The sequence below is a fragment of the Ascaphus truei genome, unplaced genomic scaffold, assembly GCF_040206685.1.
Source record: "Ascaphus truei isolate aAscTru1 unplaced genomic scaffold, aAscTru1.hap1 HAP1_SCAFFOLD_317, whole genome shotgun sequence".
NCBI lineage: Eukaryota > Metazoa > Chordata > Amphibia > Anura > Ascaphidae > Ascaphus > Ascaphus truei.
Genome location: NW_027456147.1, coordinates 73,853 through 97,225, shown reverse-complemented (window position 1 = coordinate 97,225; position 23,373 = coordinate 73,853). Strand labels below are relative to the sequence as shown.

Below are 23,373 nucleotides of genomic sequence, written 5' to 3'. Positions count from 1 at the left end.
GCCTGTGTATTAACCCTCATAAAGTTTAATACCTATTGCTTAATGCTTCCTTCTTTTCTTACAGATGGTGGTTCCAGGTGCAGCTAATGTATGTGGTCGACCAGTACTTTTGTGACAACATGCCAGCAGCCAGAACCAAACAGATTGCTTTGGAGCCTTTTCGAAATGGATACCTTAGCTGTTCCATGGACTTACTAAGACTGCAATCTGTCCATATTGGGTGGTGCTGATGTACCCTTTCTTTCTCCTTTAATTTTACAATATGATCGTCTGATGATCAAGATATCACCATTGGCTGCTGGTACCATGGAGAATGATGACCAAGATACATCGAGGGACCAAAACAACAGGAGCCGACACCGGGAATTGAACCAAACTCCCCTACTTCAAAGTGCCAGTCAGTGTCATTACTCACTGAGCTACTCCCTCTCTTTTAGAATCTTAGCATGATTTGAAAACCTCTAAATATGAAAATATTCCCTCCACTCTCTGTTGTCTATGTGCGGGATACAATACTGCGTTATCCTGGTGTTTAAGAAGCTAACAGGTAACAACTTGCCTGCTCTCTGCCCTCAGTATGCGCTGCCGCTCCAGCTGGTGAATAATCAGATGATGACCCAATGGATGAGTGTTTTCAGCAGCATCACTGACAGGGACGTGCCTCCAGTAAGACTGGACGTGGATAATCTGCTTTGCATTATTCGCACGAATAAATCGCGTTTTCATGATGGACCTTGACATTTTCAGAGATGGTGTTGTGTGAGGTTAGAAGATTAGCAGCATAATAACCTTTTAAAAGGGCATAAATAGAGAGGCAGGATACCAGGAGCCAGCTTACCTTGGCACACCTTAAAGATATGAAAAACTATATAACATATTTAAGCATGTTCTAATGCCAACATTTTGTTACAACAATGGTACCTTTATCAACGAATGATTGGGGTGTTGTACCTGCCCATAGGGGCTTGGGCTATCTCCACAGACTTTGTCCATGTCACTTGGTGATGGTCTCTTAGTCAGATCAAGCTGCTGCCTTTTAAATTAGAATTTCTTTATTGCTTTGTGCTGTATATATTTTCAGCCTGTAGCAGCACAAGCTCTGTTATGCTGTATGTTCTCATCACAGAACAAGCAAATGGAGTGAAATTAGTCTGGATAAACTGGACGGTGAAATCTGATGCAGTTTCACCAAGAAAGGGAGTAGGTTCAGCAGTAAATGTGGGGTGGCAGGGTGAGCTCTGAATAAATGGGGAGTTCACATCTGCTCCATGAAGCTGCACAGCTTATTTCATGCTGAACAGAAGTTCTGTCTATTTACAGTATAACAGTTTGTTGACTATCTTCTGTCTGACAGGAAACATTGCAGGTGGATGAGGATGATTGTCCGGAGCTGTTGTGGTGGAAGTGTAAGAAGTGGGCGCTTCACGTCATCACGCGTCTATTTGAGCGGTAACGTTCCTGTTTAGTCCTGTACCAGGTGACACATTCCCTGGGCAATCAGGGAGCTAGTGGCCTGTGTGGCGTATTGACGGGGGGAGTACCACACTTTGGACCCCCCCTAAAAAAATATATATCTATTAAACGAGAGAAAGCCACGCACTTTCTCTATTCCCTTCCCACATGGCCCCTCCCAAAGAAAATGTCACTGTCATGTGTTCACTTGGTCCTCCTCAGAAGCCTTTGAGTTTCTCATATAATGTTAATACCTTGATCCCTTTAGCATGTCCTGTTCTTAAAATAAAAAAACAGCATTGGAAAGTGTAAAACTTTATACTGCAAAAAATGGCGAGCAGTGTGGATTGCGCTTTAGGACCTGTTTTAGTTACGCTCCCTACACAATTTGTAATGGAATTACATAGCATCCTTGTCTATTCACTGATTTCACTCTTAGAAGATCCATGTTCAATTTTTGTGTTTCTGTTTCTCGGCTCGGCTTTGTGGGTTGTTGTGTCCCCATTGCACCACACATCACTTTGTGGGCTACTATTACTAAATCCCAACACATCCTTCTCCTACTTCTCACCCTAATGTGACTATTTAATTCCCCATCATGTCTGTGGCCTGGACTTTGTCCCTCCACATGTCTGTGTGGGCTGGTCATGGTCCCCTTTCTCTCTCCACCCCCCCCCCCCCCATGGCATGTCTGTGTGGACTGGTCATGGTGGCCATGGTCCTTTTCCTCCCCATTGCATGTCTGTGTGGGCCTGACATGCTCCCCTCACTCCTGCATGAGTTGTGAGTTGTACTGTGCCTGTTGCTGATGAGTGCCTTGTCCTTGGTAGGTATGGGAGCCCGGGGAACGTCACCAAGGAATATTTTGAATTTTCAGAGTTTTTTCTGAAGACATACGCTGTTGGGATTCAGCAGGTAACACTTCAGAGATTTGAAATGAAAGATTATGGCATTGTTGCAGGGCTAGGGACAGGGGCTGGCTGACAAATTGTAGCCTGTGGGCAAACACAACCTACTGCTCATGGACTAGTATCCCACGGAAACAAATACATGAACTTCTGAAATTGGATAGATACACACGGGCAGTAGTTCATAAATACATAATATGGACATAAGCTATGTCAAAGCACATCTTAGGCAATTTCCCAGTTACCTTTTAGAGTAGAGTGCTTCTGGAGGCTCCCTGATTTGCCTTTTCAGCCCATTACCCATTTACAATTTGTTGTGTCTGTCTGCCTTGAACCGGTTTCTCTCCACTTCTTGAGTCTCTTTGGCATGTGCCTTATGTCTCAACCCTGATCCCTGTGTCTCACCACAATGTATTTTCCCATGTCTGTCTCCTCAATGCCAGGGAAGGCCACTTCTCTATATAACTCTGCAGCAGGTAGGGAGCTGGTAAAGTAGAGAGGTGAGAATTAGGTTTCCCATGGGTCCTACTGCTTACCGCATCCTGAGACAGATACAGCTTTCAGCTGTTGAGGTCAGAAAGATTTTGTTTCTTAGACACTGGTCCAAGTAATTAAGGCGGCCCAGGGGAATTGCTGCCTTCTACCCCAGCCAGTCCAGCCCTGGGTAGGGTGAATTTATGGTGAGGGTTGGTAGAGTTATGGGACATCAATCCAGTAAAAGCATAAATCCCTGTTGTTCTTTTACATAATTGTGACTGGGGAGTCCCCGGGAGTTAGGTAACATTATTCCTAGCTCTGTGGGACCCTGTGGTTCCAAAGATGTTTACTGTATGTCCCAGTAAAATAAAAACAGGTTGCTGTGGTTCTCCAAAAAGAAGCTGAAATGTGGGAGTGGGGCTTGGGTGGCAGCCATGTTAATTTCCCAAAAGTGACCAGAAACAACGGCACACGAGAATGTAAATATCTCAGGAAAATCTGGCCTCCCCGTGTCTTAAACACGACTCTGCTTCCGTTCCAATAGTATGACGTTCCCTGTAAGTCATAAGACCCCCGGTGTGCCAGCCCCCATGACCTACTGGATACGTCGTAAGGGCAGCCTGGAGGTAAAGTTAGAATATATTAATGGGCTAATGATAATGAATTGCAGTCTTTATACGTTTTGTTATAGAAAATGTAGAAATAATATTTCATGCTAATAGATTGTTTGGGCTTTATTCAGAATGAAACCAAAGCTGCACTCAATGCGATGATACTCTGGATATAAGCAAAATAGTACATTTAATGTGAACACATATCAGCGAACATAACATACAGACATAGATGCACAGTAATTGCAAAAAAAGGGGAAGCAGTTACTCAAGGTGTAAAAAAAATACCTGTGAGTAAAAAAGGTGAAAAGGGAGGACAAGGGATTGGGGAAGGAAGGGAAAACAGATGGGAGGGGAGGGGAGGGGGGGGGAAAAGGGGGGCGTTTAACAGAATAAAGGCAATTGATGGGGATAACGTTTCGGGGATAGACCCCTTCTTTTGGCCCGTTCCCTGCGATCTGTAGGACCAAAGGTACTTCCCTTGCTCTATATCCTGACCTCCTAAAATCAAGAAACGTGAACCAATGCAACTAAAGAAGTCTCTGTGGGGGTAAGCCCAGGCATACCCAAATTGGTACAGAGAGCAGCAAAAGCACTGGTTCGGGCACTACGGGTCTGTAAGAATAAAATAAGTAGGAAGCCCTGGAGCCGCGCTTGTCCCTGCCAATGAGGGCTTAGTTGGCCAATGATGCTCAAGTGGTAAAGCGTACATAAAAACTCCACCGTACTCTACTCTATCAGCAGTGAACTCTTCTGGGTCACAATTAACACTGAAATCTACATGATGCTATAAAAATAAATATGCCAAATTCAGAAACAAACAAAAGCGACGTTTTGACAAACATGGCTCAATCCACCGAATCTTTGCTCCAAAAATAGAAATAAAAAACAAACAAAACTTCAGTCTCCTTCGAGGCCTAATTCAGGGGCATGGTGGCCCTCTCTAATCCCTGACCATATCGGCGTTGATGGTGAGAATTAGATCCTCTGCCTTCATATCTCCTTTTGTTCCCTCTTCAATGGGGTTTTGTTTTTTAGGTTTTTTTTAATCTCCTTTTTCTTCTTTTCAGCTCTTGCTCCCTTAGGTCCCGCTTCCACTACAGTGTTTATATCAGGGGTCTCAAAGTCAGTCCTCAAGGGCCACTAACAGGCCAGTTTTTATGGATATCCCTGCTTCAGCACAGGTGGTGCAGTCTTCCACTAAGCCACTGATGGAGCCACATGTGCTGAAGCAGGGATATTGATAAAAGCTGGCCTGTTGGTAGCCCATGAGGACTGAGTTTGAGACCCCTGGTTTATAGTGTCTGCCCCCCCACCCCCCTCATATGCATGTGGCATAAAAATATTGCCATGGTAAAAATAATTGTACTGCTGACAATATGCCTCTAATGAATAGGTTGTTGGAAATAAATAGCAATGTAGGGAGATCTCAACCTTAAGGTGAATCAGGCATTATGTTGGGGGGGAATGTAGATGTGTTGTTTTGTTGCCTACTGCTTGTATTTCTAGGTTTGTGGGGGGGATTGGATTATATGAGTTGGTAGTGGGAATCAGCATCTGATATGATTTACAGCAGGCATGTCAAACATGCGGCAGCCCGCAACGGATATTTTTGTGGTCCGCTCACAACCAGCGCGGCGGTCGTGTGTGTCGACGAGCGCGTGGGCGGCGGTTAAAAGTTTTGGCCGCGGGAGAAGCGAGCGCGGGTGTGGGGGAAGAGAGTAGCACGGGCGGAAGTAAAATCTGGCCTGCAGGGGCTGGAGGCGTACGGTGGCCGGGTGCAGTCAATCTGCACTCGTGCCGTGTGTGGGAGGACACGGGGGCGGAGTCAAAACCCCGGCGGAGACATTCTCCTTGAAGCCTGGTAAACCTGGGGGGGGGGGGAGTGTGTGTGTGTTTGAGTGAATGTGTGAGTGAGCATCTCAGTGTGTGTGTGTATCTCAGTGTTTGTGTGTGTGTGTGTTCAGCTCTCAGGCTTACATGAATGATGAGCTTTCCTCTCCAGCACTGCAGCATGGAAATCACTATCATGCCCCCTCCGGGAGGAGGGCACAAGGTATATACCTATCCCATAGGTCTCAGACCTGGAAGTCACAAGCCTCCTGCATAATGTATTGTACAAGGATGAGAACAGCAGCAGCACTGGGTTTCTCCCCTAGATCCAAATCACTGGGATCGCAGGGACACAAGATTTCCCCTGAATGCAGTGATCCCTGCAGAGGGCGAGCGCGTGGGCGGCGGTAGCAAGCGTGTGACCGAGAGTTGCGAGTGCGGTGGCGGGCGGAGGTGGCAAGCACGGCTGAAGGAAGAGCTGGCCTGCTGGGGCTGTATGGTGGCCGGGCGCAGTCATCCTGCACTCGTGCCATGTGTGGGATGTGGAGAGCACAGCAGAGGCGGAGCCAACTCCACCGGCGGAGAAAGCTTCAGAGACGTCTGTGGGACTGCCTCCTGCCTGGAAGCCTGGGAATAAGGTAAGGACAAAATGCTGATGAGGCATGGGGGCCAGCCTGGGGTCACCCACCCGACCCCTGTCACCCCCTGCCCCTGTCACCTCCTGCCCGTCACCCCCTGCCAACCCCTGCCACCCCGTCACCCCCTGCCTCTGTCACCCTCTGTCACCCCCTGCCCCTGTCACCCCCTGCCCCTGTCACCCACTGCCCCTGTCACCCCCTGCCCCTGTCACCCCCTGTCCATGTCACCCCCTGCCCCTTTCACCCCCTGCCAACCCCTGCCACCCCGTGTCACCCCCTGCCTCTGTCACCCCCTGCCTCTGTCACCCCCTGCCCCTGTCACCCCCTGCCTCTGTCACCCCGTCACCCCCTGCCTCTGTCACCCCCTGCCTGTCACCCCCTGCCCCTGTCATCCCCTGCCTCTGTCACCCCCAGTCACCCCATGCCCCTTTCACCCCCTGCATCTGCCACCCCCTGCCTCTGTCACCCCCTGCCTCTGTCACCCCCTGCCTCTGCCACACCCTGCCACCCCGTGTCCATATCACCCCCTGTCAAGCCCTGCCCGTCACCCCCTGCCTCTGTCAACCCCTGCCCCTGTCACCCCCTGCCCCTGTCACCCCCTGCCCCTGTCAACCCCTGTCACCCCTTGCCTCTGTCACCCCCTGCCTCTGTCACCCCCTGCCTCTGTCACCCCCTGCCCCTTTCACCCCCTGCCTCTTGTCACCCTCTTTCACCCCCTGCCTCTATCACCCCCAGTCACCCCCTGCCCCTGTCACCCCCTGCCTCTTTCACCCCCAGTCACCCCCTGCCCCTTTCACCCCCTGCATCTGTCACCCCCTGCCACCCCCTGCCTCTGTCACCCCCTGTCACCCCCTGCCACCCTGTAACAGGAGACTTATCCCTATTCAGGTAATGTGCCTCTAATCCAGCAGTGTGGTGGTTAACCTCTGGTAGTTAATTACTAAACACCACCTGCCTTATTAGATGGCTTAGAAAGCCTGTCTTTTGAAACAGGAAGTGAGAACTCTTTAGCTGACACCTGAGCTGAACTTAGAGACACACTGGTCTTGAGCTCTGCAAAAGAGATAGCAGAGAGGCTTTCAAGACACAGGGAAACCTTCTAAACCTGTATGCTGACCAACCCTGGAGACAAGGGAGCTGAAGCAGGGACAGTGAGAAGATTTTCCCTCCAAGAAACAGATAAGACTTTTATTCTTAAGAGACTGCTTATATCTGCTTATTTTCATGCTATATGTTTTGGGGCTGCGAGAACTGCTTAACTAATAGGAGATGTGAACTAATTGCATAGGATTTCACTAGAAATACTCCCAAGTGAATGGAAGCTTTGTTCCCCCCCTGTGTTTGGATAATTTCCTGATGAAAAGGAACAGGCACAATAAAGCCTATTATAATTTCACATTATAAAGCCTCCTAAGTGTGTACCTCTGTGAACGTCCATCCACACACCCCCTGCCTCTGTCACCCCCTGTCAACCCCTGCCCCTGTCAACCCCTGTCACCCCCTGCCCGTCACCCCCCTGCCTTTGTCACCCCCTGTCAACCCCTGCCCCTGTCACCCCCTGCCCCTGTGTGTGGGGGGGAGAGTGTGTGTGTGGGGGGGGGGAGGGAGTGTGTGTGTGTGTGTGTGTATCAGTGGCTGTGTGTGTATGTCTATGCAGACCAGCAGTGACTGTGTGGGTGTCTGTGCGTGGTCAGTGTCTTTGTTGGTCTGTCTGTGTGTGTCTGTAGGTCAGTGGCTGTGTGCGTCTGTGCAGGTCAGAGAGAGAATGGGGGGGGGGAGAGAATGGAGGGGGGGGAGAGAATGGAGGGGGGGGAGAGGGAGATGGGTGGGGAGAGAGAAGAGGGGATTGCGAGAATGGGGGAGGGAAGGGAGAGAAAATGGGGGGAAAAATGGGGGGGAAGTAGAGAATGAGGGACAAGGCCGCCAACAGGGGGTCTGCCGGGGTTGACGTCCCGGGCCTGGTGAGTCAGTCAACCACCCTCTCTCCCCCTCTCTCTCTATCTCCCTGTCTCTCTCACTCTCCATCTGTTTCTCTCACTCTCTGTTTCTCTCTCTCTGTTTCTCTGTCTCTCTCTGTCTGTCTCACTCTCTCACTCTCTCTGTCTCTCTCACTCTCTCTGTCTCTCTCACTCTCTCTGTCTCTCTCACTCTCTCTCACTCTCACTCTCTCTGTCTCTCTCACTCTCTCTGTCTCTCTCACTCTCTCTCACTCTCTCTGTCTCTCTCACTCTGTCTCTCACTCTCTCTGTCTCTCCCACCCTCTCTCACTCTCCCACCCTCTCTGTCTGCCTCCCTCCCTCTCTGCCTCCCTCCCTCTCTGCCTCCCTCCCTCTCTGTCTGCCTCCCTCTCTGTCTGCCTCCCTCCCTCTCTGTCTGCCTCCCTCCCTCTCTGTCTGCCTCCCTCTCTGTCTGCCTCCCTCCCTCTCTGTCTGCCTGCCTGCCTCCCTCTCTGCCTACCTCCCTCTGCCCCTGTCAGTCTGCCTCCCCCCCTCTCTGTCTGCCTCCCTCCCTCTCTGTCTGCCTCCCTCCCTCTCTGTCTGCCTCCCTCTCTGTCTGCCTCCCTCCCTCTCTGTCTGCCTCCCTCCCTCCCTCTCTGTCTGCCTCTCTCCCTCCCTCCCTCTCTGTCTGCCTCTCTCCCTCCCTCCCTCTCTGTCTGCCTCTCTCCCTCCCTCTCTGTCTGCCTCCCTCCCTCCCTCTTTGTCTGCCTCCCTCCCTCTCTGTCTGCCTCCCTCCCTCTCTGTCTGCCTCCCTCCCTCCCTCTCTGTCTTCCTCCCTCTCTCTCTGTCTGCCTCCCTCTCTGTCTGTCTCTCTCTGTGTCACCCTCTCTCTCTCTCTGTGTCACCCTCTCTCTGTCTGTCACCCTCACCCACTCTCTTCGTTTTTATCTTAACTGCCCTATACCTACACCGAAATAACCTATTCTGCTTTCTTCCAGACCTGACTCTCAAGTTTCACATGGGGGACATTAGAAGACAGGTAAGGAACACCTCCCCTCCAGTATACTACGTTGAGAGACTGTGGATCAGGTAAGATCCCAGGTGGGATTGCTGCTTTGGAAATTGTTAAGAGGGGGCATCCTGACACTGGTTAATGCGTTCAGAATCATTCACATCTGGCTTTTTTTTTTTTAGGTCATCCGACACACACACAGACACACACACACACACACACACACACTGTACTTTTCGAAATAAACCTACGGTTCTATGAAAATGTAAGTTTTTATTTTTTTGCGTCCCACCTAGACTTAAACCTTGTTTATTTGGCTTGTTAGCATTTGAGTTTGACATGCTTGATTTACAGGATATGATCATCTTGTCGGGGGGGAGGGGTCTGTAATTATATCGCCCACCCCTGGCAATGTCCAATAGAGAAGGGGATTTTGCCATTTTTAGTGCAATTTGATTTCTGAAGTTTAGACTGAAGCAGTGATTCTGTCCCGTGAGTTGTCTGCATTGTGCTTGACCCTTGTACAACCAGAGATGCCAATATATTATCTTGTGGAGAATCACATTATGTCTCCAAGTCTAGAGCTGCAAGGTTTGAAATGTGAGACGGAGGCATCTCTTACAAGGATGTTCAGACTCGCAAGATCTGTTCTTATGGTCTGCATATACTGGCAGCCTTACTCCCTATCAAGGCCCCCTCTTCCCTAGTGTTGAGCTGTCCAACTGATCCCATAGATATGTCAACCCCATTGTCCCTGAATGAAACAGAAAAGTAGAGGTTTGCTGTGTACGCAATGCATCTTTTTGCCATGTATAGCAAGCCTCCGTTTGGAGGCTTTAATTCTTAACCTCTTTATTGCAGTGTACCAGGCCTCCCAGCGTAGGGTTGGGGTTAAATTGCCGCACATGCAACTACCACTGTTGGCTGAAGGTTAAATTGCTCCTGCACTAGGTTCTGTTGAAGGTATTGGAGTAACATCGACAGGATCAATATATCGCCCCGCAGGTTCTCCAGCAGACACTCAACTATCTGAACCTAGGTTTGTCTCACTCCGTCACGTGGAAGCAGCTGAAGCCACACATGCAGGTGAGTGCAAAATAGAAAGAAAGTGGCCTCTCCCACTGTGTGCCTGACTGATAACTCGGAGGAGGAGCTGGGATATCTTTGTGACACTCAGAAGTTGTTTGTGGCTTTAACACGGTTAGAACACCAGGTTCTATCAATCTTTCACAGATAATACCATAGTTCATGTGTCATACTGTCCGTGCTCGTTATTAGACCGCCATGATATTTAAATGTTTAGTATTTCGCCTGTTAATGCTGCCCTATTCATTTTACTTTTTCTGCCTGCTTCAGCTTTTTTGGTTAAGTAGAATATTGTGTTTCTTCTGGAGGCCTCCCCACCCAGGATATGTTCTTCTCTCCTAGGGTATTGCTGAAGATGTCATTTTCCCTCTTATGTGCTACGAGGATGAGGATCTGTGGCAGGACGATCCCTATGAATATATTCGCATGAAGTTTGGTAATCTCTCCCCCCCCCCCCCTTATATTTTTTTTTTTTACTGTGCAAGTTGTATGGGTTGCAGAAGAACAAATATACATAAATGTAAAAAAAGAGCAATTACTGTATGCAAAAAGGCAAAATAGAGGGTAATCCGGAAAAGGGGGAGCAAGGGGTGACATGTAGTCACCATCTGCAAATCATCTGAAATCAGAAAGACATCCCAATTTGTATCTTCATGTTATGCCATGTCTGGCCAATCTCCACACCTCATTGGTAGGAATTGTCACGGTGTACAAATGATAGGTTCTCAGTGCTGGACAGCTCCTTTGGTTGGTGATGGGTGAAAAAATCTGTACACTTTCAATCTTTGTTTCCTCGATATTTCCACGTGTATCTGTAATCCTCCATGAACCCTCTCGTTTCTTGATTTGGGCGACACCTAGCTGGACACTGGTTAAACGTGTTTATTTGAATGGCATAACTGCCATATCATATAGTTCTCTACATGTGTATAGGTGCTCATTACACACCCATCTACTTTCTTTGTTTCCTAGATGTATTTGAAGACTGTGTGTTTCCATCCTCCGCAGCACAAAACCTTCTATATACTGCATCAAAGAAAAGAAAAGAGGTGGGCTTGAGACTGGATGAATGTCTGGATTTCTGTCGGCCAGACATTAAATGTCTCTTTGCTTTAGGTCTTGCCGAAGATGATGGCCTTTTGTTACCAGATCCTTACAGCGTCCTCTGTAGATCCTCGGAAGAAGGATGGGGCTCTGCATGTTGTGGGGTCCCTGGCAGAGATCTTATTGAAGGTAATTCTGTAATATTTTAGGATGAGGTCTTTGTAGAAGTACAGAAAGAGCCTACTGTTGATACTCATAAACATTCATTTGCTAGATTTTTTATTGTTGTTTCATAAAACGTCACTTTTTAATATGTGCATTTTTTAAAAAGAAAATAGTACAAAATAAATAAATCAAAACTGCACTTTATTTACATGTGACGCAATGTTTGTGAAAACAGCTGTAAGCCTTGACTCCACATTAGGATATTCTGGGACAATGTTCCCTTATATTCTCTGTGGATTAGTGGACATTTTAGAGTAGTTTGTAGGGAGAGACTTGCTGATAAGGGGAAAGGGTGGGGGGTAGTGTAATTGACAAACTGATGGGAAGGGGTAACGGGGGGAACGCAGGAGTTTTTTAAGGCAAAAAGTGGAATATTCTGCAATGGCCGAGTCAATCACCTGATCTCAACCCGTTCGAGCATGCATTTCACTTGCTGAAGACAAAACTTAAGACAGAAAGACCCACGAACAAAGAACTGAAGACAGCTGCAGTAAAGGCCTGGCAAAGCATAGCAAAGGAGGAAACACAGCGTTTGGTGATGTCCATGCGTTCCAGTCTTCAAGCAGTCATTGCCTGCAAAGGATTCTCGACAAAGTATTAAAAATTAACATTTTATTTATTGTGTTAATTTGTCCAATTACATTTGAGCCCCTGAAATAAGGGGACTGTGTATGAAAATGGTTGCAATTCCTAAAGTTTCATATGATATTTTTGTTCTACCCCTTGAATTAAAGCTGAAAGTCTGCACTTCTATTGCATCTCGGTTGTTTCATTTCAAATTCATTGTGGTGGCGTACAGAGCCAAAATTATGAAAATTGTGTCAGTGTCCAATTATTTCCGGACCTAACTGTATATGAGTGACAAATATTTAAAAGAAATGATATATCTACTTATATCCTGAAGCTAGGGTCACGTGTTGAGGTATGAATAGCTTCAGTTAGCTTTAACTCATGTCTTCCCTCTTCCAAAGCATGACAAGTCCTTAATGTCTTTCTTAACTTTATTGCAGGAGTAGAAAACAACAGGAACTTGTAGGTGTAGTGTAGGCAGAGAGTACTTCTCTATGTGGGATGCTTCTATGAGGTTAGACTATGGTAAGAGAGAAAGGCCTTACCAGGGGTGGATGCAGACATGTCTGTACTCACTGTGATCTAGGGTGGAAAAGGAAGTGAGGAGCAATGTGGGTAAAGGAAATAGCCTTGGGACAGACTATCTTGAACAAACAGGAGGGGGGGCAGACTAGCCCATTCTGGTGAGGATCTCAGAGGCTGCAGTAGCAGCTCACTGATTTCATGCCCAGAGGCAAGAAAGGCAACATTGTTGCATGTCACGCAGGCACAGAATGTGTGTGCAAACTCCATGCAGCTGAGAATAAGATCTGACAGGCAGAAGCTGCAAAGGAGAGAGGGGGGTGAATCAGAAATGTAGTTCTTGTTCCATGACAACTTACGTACAGATCTGAAACTCGTACTGTGCAAGGCACTCGCCCTCTCCCTCGACACGGACACGGACACGGTTTGTTTGCGACACAATTTCTCATATGTATACAGCGGTTTTAGCATAATCTTTGTCATGTAAATACTGTAGTGTGCACTTTTTTAATATTTGCTTTTGAAAAAATACACTAAGTAAAAATGTTTTATAAAACAGCAATAATACAAAACAAGTAAATGAATGTTTGACGAGGGCATCAACAGTAAGCTTTCTCTCTCTGTACTTTTACAAACACCTCATCCTAAATTCTTTATCTTAAATCCTTGGTAGTAACCACACGAAATGATAACTCTAAGACAAAAATAAACCACGGGTCTGAGCGAGATCAGCCATTCTGTAAGACTGTAATATGTGTGTGATATATGTGCATACTGTATAGTATATTTCAAGACATAGATTTGTCTACATATGTGTCCAGTACTGTATTGGTATTAATTTAATCTTTGTGATCCTGATGAATAAGCACAGTTTGTTGGCTTTGTCAAGATAGCATGTTTATAGCATGCACAAAACATCACACAAAGATCCAAGGTGGGACTGAAATGTTGATCCAGTTCAATAAATGTTATACTTTTTTAATCTAGACCATAGGAGTGTCTGGATATTCTTTTCTTCTCCTTCTATAGACAGTCGACAGGTTGGTTTGTCTCAATTCTGACCTTGTAATTCCAGATGTTCCCACAGATGTAGTATTTGTAATTTTTTTTTGCTGTGTTTGGATTCTGCAACACGTTGACACCGCAGAGCAGAGTGAGGCAGACCATGGTATATATTATTCATAGCACAATGTTTTTACTTAATATGTTCATTTTTCACTTCCTTACAGAAATCTGTATACAAGGATCAGATGGAAGGTTTTCTTCAGAATCAGGTCTTCCCCCTCTTCTCCTCTGACCTGGGCTACCTCCGGGCAAGAGTGCGTTCTTACGGTCGGTTGAATTATTAATAAAGCGAGTGGCTGTATCCCAACGTCTTACATGTTCTTTCTCTTGTGTTACAGTCCTGCTGGGTCCTTCACTCATTCAGTACATTAAAATTCCATAATGAGCTGAACCTGAGAAATGCGGTGGAGTTGCAAAGAAAAGTCTCATTGGGGATAAAGAGCTGCCGGTGAAAGTGGAGGCTGCGATCGCACTGCAGATGTTGATAAGCAACCAGGGGCCAGGTAAGACAAGTGATGGACATTTGTGAAGCATTATGCTGTTTATGGTTCCTAGATGGGATAATTGCGGGATCTAACAATGTTCTCCCCTTACTCTCTGTCTGTTATCAATCTGACATGTATTTGGCACTGAATCCATTCTTTCTTTTGCTACCTCTTCTTCTATTTTCTTGGCTTTCTTGTGATTGGCTCTCTCGCTGCATGTAATTTGGCTGCTGCCTCATGGTTGGCTGCTTTATTATTGGCTGTCTTGTGATTTGGATCTTTGCTGTGTTGTCTTGTAGTTACTTCCTGACTGCAGCTTTGTGTCTCCTAGCTAAAGAGCATTTGAGACCATACATCAGGCATGTTATGCAAGAACTGCTTCACATAGTCAAAGAGACGGAGAACGATGACCTGACCAACGTTATTCAGAAGAGGATCTGTGAATACAGCCAGGAGGTGGCTCCCATTGCAGTAGACATGACAAGGCATCTGGTAAGTGGGAAAATATTTTCTTTATATGTAATGTATATTTAAGCTTGGCCCCCTGCAGAAGCACTTACCAGAATGCCTTCCTACTGTCTCTGTACGTCCTTCCTACCTATCAATTAGATTGTAAGCTCTTCGGAGCAGGAACTCCTTTTCCTAAATGTTACTTTTGTCTGGAGCACTGATCTGTTGTTTGTATTATTTGTTATTTATATAAGATTGTCAAGTGTATTACTGCTGTGAAGCACTATGTACATTAATGGTGCTATATAAATAAAGAGATATACATATTTTTATCTTTCACTAGCTGAAAGACCAGGCGTTGCCCATGAGTTAAATTTCCCGCTAGGAGAAGGGGGGGGAAAGGGGGGAGGAGGGGAGGGACAGTGAACAGGAGGAGGGGACGGGGGGAGGGACAGTGGACAGGAGGAGGGGAGGGGGAGGGACAGTGGACAGGAGGAGGGGGGGACAGTGGACGGGAGGGGGGGGGCAGTGGATGGGAGGGGGGGGGACAGTGGACGGGACCCCCCCCCATGCGTAGCTCCGGTCCCCACCCTAGAGTGTCTGACACACACACAGTGACTCACACACACACATAGTGTCACACTCACACACAGTGTAACACACACACACACACACACACACAGTGTCACACACACACACACACACACACACACACACACACACAGTGTCCCCCCCCCCACACACACAGTGTCACACACACACACACACACAGTGTCCCCCCCCCAGAGCACCGGGGGGGAGCTGAGCGGAGCACCGGGGGGGAGCTGAGCGGAGCACCGGGGGGGAGCTGAGCGGAGCACCGGGGGGGGAGCTGAGCGGAGCACAGGGGGGGGAGCTGAGCAGAGCACAGGGGGGGAAAGCTGAGCGGAGCACCGGGGGGGAAAGCTGAGCGGAGCACCGGGGGGGAGCTGAGCGGAGCATCGGGGGGGAGCTGAGCGGAGCACCGGGGGGGGGAGCTGAGCGGAGCACCGGGGGGGGGGAGCTGAGTGGAGCACCGGGGAGGGGGGGAGGTGAGTGTGATGGTTTGGGGGGAGAGGACAGAGAGAGAGAGGGGTGTGTGTGTGTGTGTGTGTGTCCTTTGGCCCGTCACTCCGCCTCAGGCCAATGAGAGGTGTGCGGGGGAGGGTGGGCCAAGGGACCAATGAGATTTCCCCTAGGGACAGAGACCATGCAGACATCCAGACAGGCATACAGTGCTTTCACAAATATAGTATAAGATTATAAGGCAGCAAGATATTGTGTAAGGTAGTAACAGAAGGTGAGAGACAATAATGCAATGTGGCAATCTATGAACACTCTCCAGTTGTAATCCAGGGGGAGCATGAAGGGAAAAGAACATAAAACAAGAAAAACAATCTAAGTGCAGACAATAAAATTCAAGTGATATAAATTCTGCGTTCTTTCTTGGCTTATATGTGATGTCTACTTACAAGATGTAAGTCAAAATCAAGCGGTTTTGACACTCAATGGTCTCTGCTGTGCAGGTATTCCCACCAGGTGATAGGGTCTCCAGCTCTCAGCTCCGCAGCAAAGTGTATGTAAAAGAAATACAAACCATAGTGCAGACCAGTATAATGTAAAAAAACTAGACTTTATGGGGTTTGAAAAATGAACACTTACAATAAAAACAAGTATTTCAGGCATGTACCACAATCATTGTGATCAAAGAGAGAAGATTTTTTGGTTTACACTTCAGGCTCACCCGCCTCCTCCAGTGTGACTTGGTGTGGACCACCACTCTCAGGGACTTTGTACCTCCAGCGGTGGGCGCATTGATCCAGGTCTCTCTCCCCTCGTGGGTTCCCTCTTCTGTGGGTCAATCACCTTCCCATAACAGCTGCCCGCAGGCACTGTGGAGTTCTCCACTGGGATACAGCCTCTCGGATGGATGTTTCAGCTTCACTCGCACACCGATGCGTCACTTCCGCTCCGTCCCGATACGTCACTTCCGGTCGCGGTTCTGTGAGTATCTGTCAGTAAATTTCTCCTCTCTTCTCTCTCCTCTCTGGGCGGCTACCACTCTACGCGTTTCGCCAAAAAAGGGTGTGTGGCTTCCTCAGGAGTGTACCGCCCCCTACTCTAAGGTAACATTATATACCTTCCTTAATTGGAATTTGATCTGGAACACTTGTGCATAAAAAACTGGTCTGCACTAATTACCATCTGTGCCTTTGTATGCATGAAGGAGCGATTCCAAATAGGGAAAAAAACCTCTGACTCATGACAGGATTAACCTGTTATTTTCTGGAACCGCAATATGAGGTGATAAAACGGATAATACTCATAGCTTTTTTTATGGGTAATCTGATCGTCAGGAGGGTGATTCTATGGAATCTAAATTTTGTCCAAAAAAATTGGAAACAGTGTAATATAATAGGGATTAACTGTGGTAATATAGGGTTGAATCAGAATATTTTCATGCTGTATATGATTACATTAGCATATTTCTATCTAGCAGGGAAGGGGTTAAATTGTGTCTTATCATTGTTTCCATAATAGGGGAGATGTTACTTATTCTCACAAGTGGGCTTAGATTAGGGGGCGGTACACTCCTGAGGAAGCCACGCACCCTTTTTTGTCGAAACGCGTAGAGTGGTAGCCGCCCAGAGAGGAGAGAGAAGAGAGGAGAAATTTACTGACAGATACTCACAGAACCGCGACCGGAAGTGACGTATCGGGACGGAGCGGAAGTGACGCATCGGTGTGCGAGTGAAGCTGAAACATCCATCCGAGAGGCTGTATCCCAGTGGAGAACTCCACAGTGCCTGCGGGCAGCTGTTATGGGAAGGTGATTGACCCACAGAAGAGGGAACCCACGAGGGGAGAGAGACCTGGATCAATGCGCCCACCGCTGGAGGTACAAAGTCCCTGAGAGTGGTGGTCCACACCAAGTCACACCGGAGGAGGCGGGTGAGCCTGAAGTGTAAACCAAAAAATCTTCTCTCTTTGATCACAATGATTGTGGTACATGCCTGAAATACTTGTTTTTATTGTAAGTGTTCATTTTTCAAACCCCATAAAGTCTAGTTTTTTTACATTATACTGGTCTGCACTATGGTTTGTATTTATTTTACATACACTTTGCTGCGGAGCTGAGAGCTGGAGACCCTATCACCTGGTGGGAATACCTGCACAGCAGAGACCATTGAGTGTCAAAACCACTTGATTTTGACTTACATCTTGTAAGTAGACATCACATATGAGCCAAGAAAGAACGCAGAATTTATATCACTTGAATTTTATTGTCTGCACTTAGATTGTTTTTCTTGTTTTATGTTCTTTTCCCTTCATGCTCCCCCTGGATTACAACTGGAGAGTGACGATTTGTGGGACTAGCGAAACCAGTCCCCACCAGCTGGGTTTGAGCAGGGGGTTTGAACCTTTCAATAATATTATCACGTTATTTGAACACAATATCACTGTTTAACAATTAATTGATTTGGTCAAAATATTCACTGTATATTATTAGTGTACACTAATAGAGTTAGCGCCGTTTTCTTTCACCTTCACGTAGCACAAATCTATGAACACTGACAGAGAAAAGAGTCTGTAAACATGAGCTTATGAAGTCAATTCTAGGAGAGAGTGAGCGCACAAGGTATAGTGGGGGAGAGACTGGCTGGGCAGGGTGTAATGTTGGGCGAGGGGCTAGCAACATATAATGCTAGGAGACTGACCAGATTGGTTCTTAAGCTGGTCTCCATGAGCAGTATGGGGCCAGCTTGGCTCTGCTTGTGTCAGTATGGGGGCAGGAGGATGTTGGATAGGCTTCCCTTAAGAATTGAACTTTCACGGCACCTTTTACATGTGTGTAAGGGATGTTGCAGGATGGATTTGACCTGGCTTTCAAGGGCAAGTTACGAGAAAGGTGCAGAGGCAAATATGTAGAGTAGAATACATTATTAATAATCATAGTAATAGCATGTTCTTGTATAGTGCTACTAGTTTTACGTAGCCTTTTAGAGACATTTTGCAGGCACAGGTCCCTGCCCCATGGAGCTTACACTCTATGTTTTTGGTACCTGAGGCACAGGGAGATTAAGTGACTTGCCCAGGGTCACAAGGAGCTGACACTGGGAATTGAACCAGGTTCCCCTGCTTAAAACTCAGTGCCAGTCAGGGTCTTTACTCACTGAGCCACTCCTACATTGGCATATACTCTGTGGCTAAACTACTGCTGCCTTTAGAAATGTTAACCCTTTAGTTACAGCAGACGTCTATAACATATGGTACTGTATGGGATCGAAAAACACGTTTATGTTGGGTATAGTCAATGCAATGCATATTGGAGTCCAGTAAAAACATTCTCTGCAATGCATGTCGTTTTGGAATCATAATGTGATATTGAAGTGATTTCAATCTTGGAATTCTGGGAAAAATAACTGGATATTTTAGCATCCATCACATCACCTACTTACTGCCTGTCCTGTCCATCACAGACATCACCATTATTCCAAACACTCAGGAATATCTCATACTTTACAGCAGGAGTGTCCAACTGCAGTCCTCAATGGTCACCAACTGATCAGGAATTAAGAATATCCCTGCTTCAGCACAGGTGGCTCAGTCAACAACTGAGCCACTGGTTGAGCCCACCTGTGCTGAAACGGATATCCTTAAATGCTGACCTGTAGGTGGCCCTAGAGGACCTGAGTTGGCCATCCCTGCTGCTTTACAGCAAGGGTTTATATTTGGTTCATCAGCTGCTATTTTAGGAGTCTTGGTGCTTGTTTTATCCATCTTGTGCATCTCAATCTTCTAAGGCAAATATGTGAAAGCTCTTGATGCAAAATCTAAATGTGTGATAAGCCGCATTATGCCTCAGTTTAATTTACCTCCTGGTTATCCAATTACGCTGCAGTGATATTAGTCTTCACATCTTGACACCAGTGTGACACTGTGTCTTTCTTTCAAGGCTGACATATTTGTCAAGGTTCTTCAGAGTGAGGAGTATGAAGAGGTGGAGGATAAGACAGTGATGGCCATGGGCATCCTGCACACAATCGATATTGTCCTGACCGTGGTGGAGGATTACAAGGAGGTGAGTGCACTCTGCTACTGCCTTTAACTGCTCTCTGCTGAGTGATCCCGCATAGCACCTTCTCTTTTCCTCCACTGTCTGCTTTGTTTGTTTGTGCCTGGAAATTATTCTTTACTGGGACACCTTTTATTTTCGGGATTGTAGCCTCTTTTGTTTTTTTTCAGGTAAAACAGCAGTTGGAGGAAATATGTTTACAGATCATTGGCCTTGTTTTGCAGAAACACATCATAGGTATCTTTCAAATATTCAGGTTTTAAATAACAGGACTCATGAGCCTGGCTGGCCTTTATGCACAAACCCAGGGTTTGTTTGGTTTCCAAACATTGGTTTACTACACATACACTGCATATAATATTTTTTTGTGTTATAGATCTTGCAGGGGTGGCAATTTTTTGGGGTTGGAGGGCCACTTGACAAGCTTGGGTAAACGTTGCCGGCTGCAAACATAATGTAGAATCTACACAAAGTCTGGGGTTCGCAAAGTTTATCATAGCTCCCCTTCTCGCAACCGGCATCTCACCTACCCACCTCACTCTCTCACTCACTTTCCCTCTTCTCTTTTAATAATCACTCTTCTTTTTTTTAATCTTCCCTATTCACTCCTCACTCTGATCCCCTTGCTCCTTTCTCCTCCTCCCCTTCCTCCTCCTTGCTCCCCTTCCTCCTCCTCACTCACCCTCTTTATCCCTCACTGTCCTTCAATCTCCCTCCTCTCCCCAACTTCCCTTCCCCCTCTCCTCCGGTCTCTACATGGGGTGCGGGCAACGGAGGCAGCAGCAGATGCTCTGCGTGCGTAGGTGACGGCACTGTGGCTGGATGTCCACCCATATAGTTATTTATGGAAGTTGGGCCCGACTTTCAGTCCATCCTAACTTCCATTTTAGGACCACCTGGGTGGGCTCCAGCCATGCTACTGTCTCAGCTGCCGAGCTGCTGCTGCTGCCACTGACGCTGCCTCAGTCGCCTGCACCATAGGCAATCATCCGACCTGCAGGCCTCACTTTGCCCACCCCGGCTCTAGAGGAAGAGAAATCTTTTCCATCACTCTCCACGGCAAGCAAATTCTGCATCATCCCTGCTGTTACAATAAAGAATATATTTTCAGCAGGTTACATTTCTTCAGCCTTGGTTGGTAATTCCATAGAGCAAGAATCTCCCCTGTAAGTTTTTTTTTGTATTGTTTGATATAGGTGTATATTTTTTTAAAAAAAATAGGAGATGGGGCACACGGATTTCAAAAATAATGAAAATTTATTAAAGCATACATTTATTAAAGCACATGCTTGAATACATTTTCATTATTTTTTAAATCCGTGTGCCCCATCTCCTATTTTTCTTATTTTCATAAGTAAACAGTTCAAATTTGATTAGTATTTCCTCTTACGGCTGACCTTACAGCAATCTGACTCGGCTCAACTACTTTTAGGTTTTCTTAGTTTAGAATCTGTAGTTTAGTTCTGATATATCCTTTTTAACGAATGTGTTCTAAGAATATCGTAGCTTGAGTATGGTATATTCTTCCTGGAGATTTAGAATGGTCAAAATCAGTGTCTGCTTCCCCTATCCATACACCGGTCATGCCATTCTATAGATCACCACTACTCTAAGTTTTCTTTTGGGGATATCTCCTTCCAAACGGGAAATGACTTGGATTAATGTCTTGTATATAATGTATAACCCTGTTCACTTGATGTAACTATGTATTTGTAACCATGTATTTCACATCATAACTCTGTGCCTAGGACATACTTGAAAACAAGAGGTAACGCTCAGTGTATTACGTCCTGGTAAAACATTTTATAAATAAATAAATCCAGTAACCACCAACCTTTTTCCTTCTGACTATCTCTCTCCCACGGCAAATGAAATTCCAGTGCTTACCTAGGCTAATTTTTAGATCAGCGTATGCCATATACACACAGATCTTTTCTTGGTACAGTACGCTAAAGTATATTGGATTCTGCCTTTGAATTTTCTATGACCTTATTGCCAGGTATGCAGGGAATTATGGTTGACAAGTTCCTGACCCACCATTTAGTTTACCAAAATCAATCCTTACGTTCTCCTTTACTCGCTGTTGCACACTTCCCACCCAACCTCTCTCTAATTTTTCAAACACCTTGGATATGGACTTGCCCTACTCTGAAGTGTACGACACTGCACGCTTTAATCACCTCTCTCCAGAGCAAACTCTGAGTAGAGTTATGCATGCCTAATATTTATACAGTACTAGTGTCCGTAATTCTAATTTATCGCTCCTCTTTCTATGCCACTAGGAATTAAAGGGAAAAAAGCCCAGGTTTTATTAGAGTATAGTGAATGACAGTTTAAGGACAAGTAACAAAGACTTTGAATTATTTCAATCGTTTTCAATTCTCTTACAAAAAAACAGTCGTCTTCAACGGATCGTCTTCTTTTTAAAAAAAATATTTTTATAGGTGATCATCATAAGAACCACAGAATCCATATTTAGAGACCAAGAAATGTTACGTCCATCACATGTCTTTCAACTGCTGAGTCAGTCAGAAAGCGCCCATGGAATCAGTTTGTTCTGCAGCAGAAAGAAGGGATCTATTGATCTGTAGATTCTGTCCACAGGGTGACACAGATGGAACCTATGACCCATGAAAGCAGTCTCTGCAATGTGACACACTGACATAAACAGGCGGGGCTTCCTATTGACTTCTATAGCTAGGATTTGGTGAGATTAAAGTGTTAATTGGTTCTATCTTTGTGAATTCCTTTTACTGTATTTCTTGCAGAGTTTTATGAGGAGATCCTGTCTTTGGCATACAGTCTGACCAACCAGACCATCTCCTCTCAGATGTGGCAGCTTCTAGGCATCTTGTTTAAAGTCTTTCAGAGGGATTGCTATGAATACTTTACAGGTTCGAGATAATTCAGGTTTCGTTTATTTGCCCTTGTCTAGCTGATCAATTTTTTTTCTAATAACTGTTTATTTGCAAGATTTTGGGCTTACAGAAGAGAAGGGTAAAGGGACCCAACATAAATTATAGTAGTAAGACATTTATACAAAAAGACCAAGGAGAGGGTAAACAGGAAGGAAAAAGGGATAAAAACAAATCAGTCCAAGTAAGGCCGCGGCTTGTAGTATAAGTAAAAAGTGCTTCCTCAGGGCCTGATGAAGCTGCACATCGTGGTGTTTGTATGCGTGACCTACGGAATACTTGGCAGCAGAGACCCGTCCACCTTACAGAGAGGAGTCACTTTTTTTAAAATTTTACTACAGGCTGGCAAGCTTCTGAGGCCTATTTTGGACCTAACTTGTCTGATACAAAGTCCGCATTGATGCTCGGGAGAAGGACACTTCTTTCCCTGAGAGATGCTTAGAGTTGTTTCAAAATGGCGATGCTAAGGCCGAGTCCATGCTCCCTGCTTGCTCGCTGAGGCGCACTGAGGCTCAGGAAAGCGGGTGCTTTCCCTGGCCTTGCGGTTGCTTACCGCACGCGCTCTCAGCAGGCCGTCAGGGGGTGGTCCGGGGGTGGGCGTGTCACTGGCCGGGGCAGGCCAGTGACATCACGGAGCTGGTTCGCCCTCATTGGGCGAACCGCTCACGTGACCGGCCTGTCTCGCCGGCAAGCAGGGGAATTTTAAATTCCCCTAAGACCTGCGCTTTCGCAAGCGCGCGGAAGCGCAGGTGAGCCCCTACTAAAGCCGCTCTAATTGCGACTGTAGTGGCTCAGTGCTGAGCGGGAGCGCGCGTCAGCACGCTTCCACCAGCAAGCGGTAAACATGGCCGAGGCCTTAGAGACTCGCAAGTATTCTCAAATTTGAATTGTTTGCCTACTGCACTGTCCCTTGCCTCTCTGAACCCCTAAATTACTATCGGGATGTGAAGACTTACTTTATTTGACTTTTTTCTTGTTTGGAATCATTCATCTTTAGTTTTCCTTCACGCATATCTGCAATCCACAATATTCTGGGTCAGTTTGAGTG

The 23,373-nt window shown here is 46.4% G+C and overlaps 1 pseudogene; it reads left to right on the top strand.

Moving 5' to 3' along the window:
- Positions 1 to 1,351: 1,351 nt before the first annotated feature.
- LOC142483299 (importin-8-like) overlaps positions 1,352 to 23,373 on the top strand; it is a 39,545-nt pseudogene continuing 17,523 nt past the window's right edge.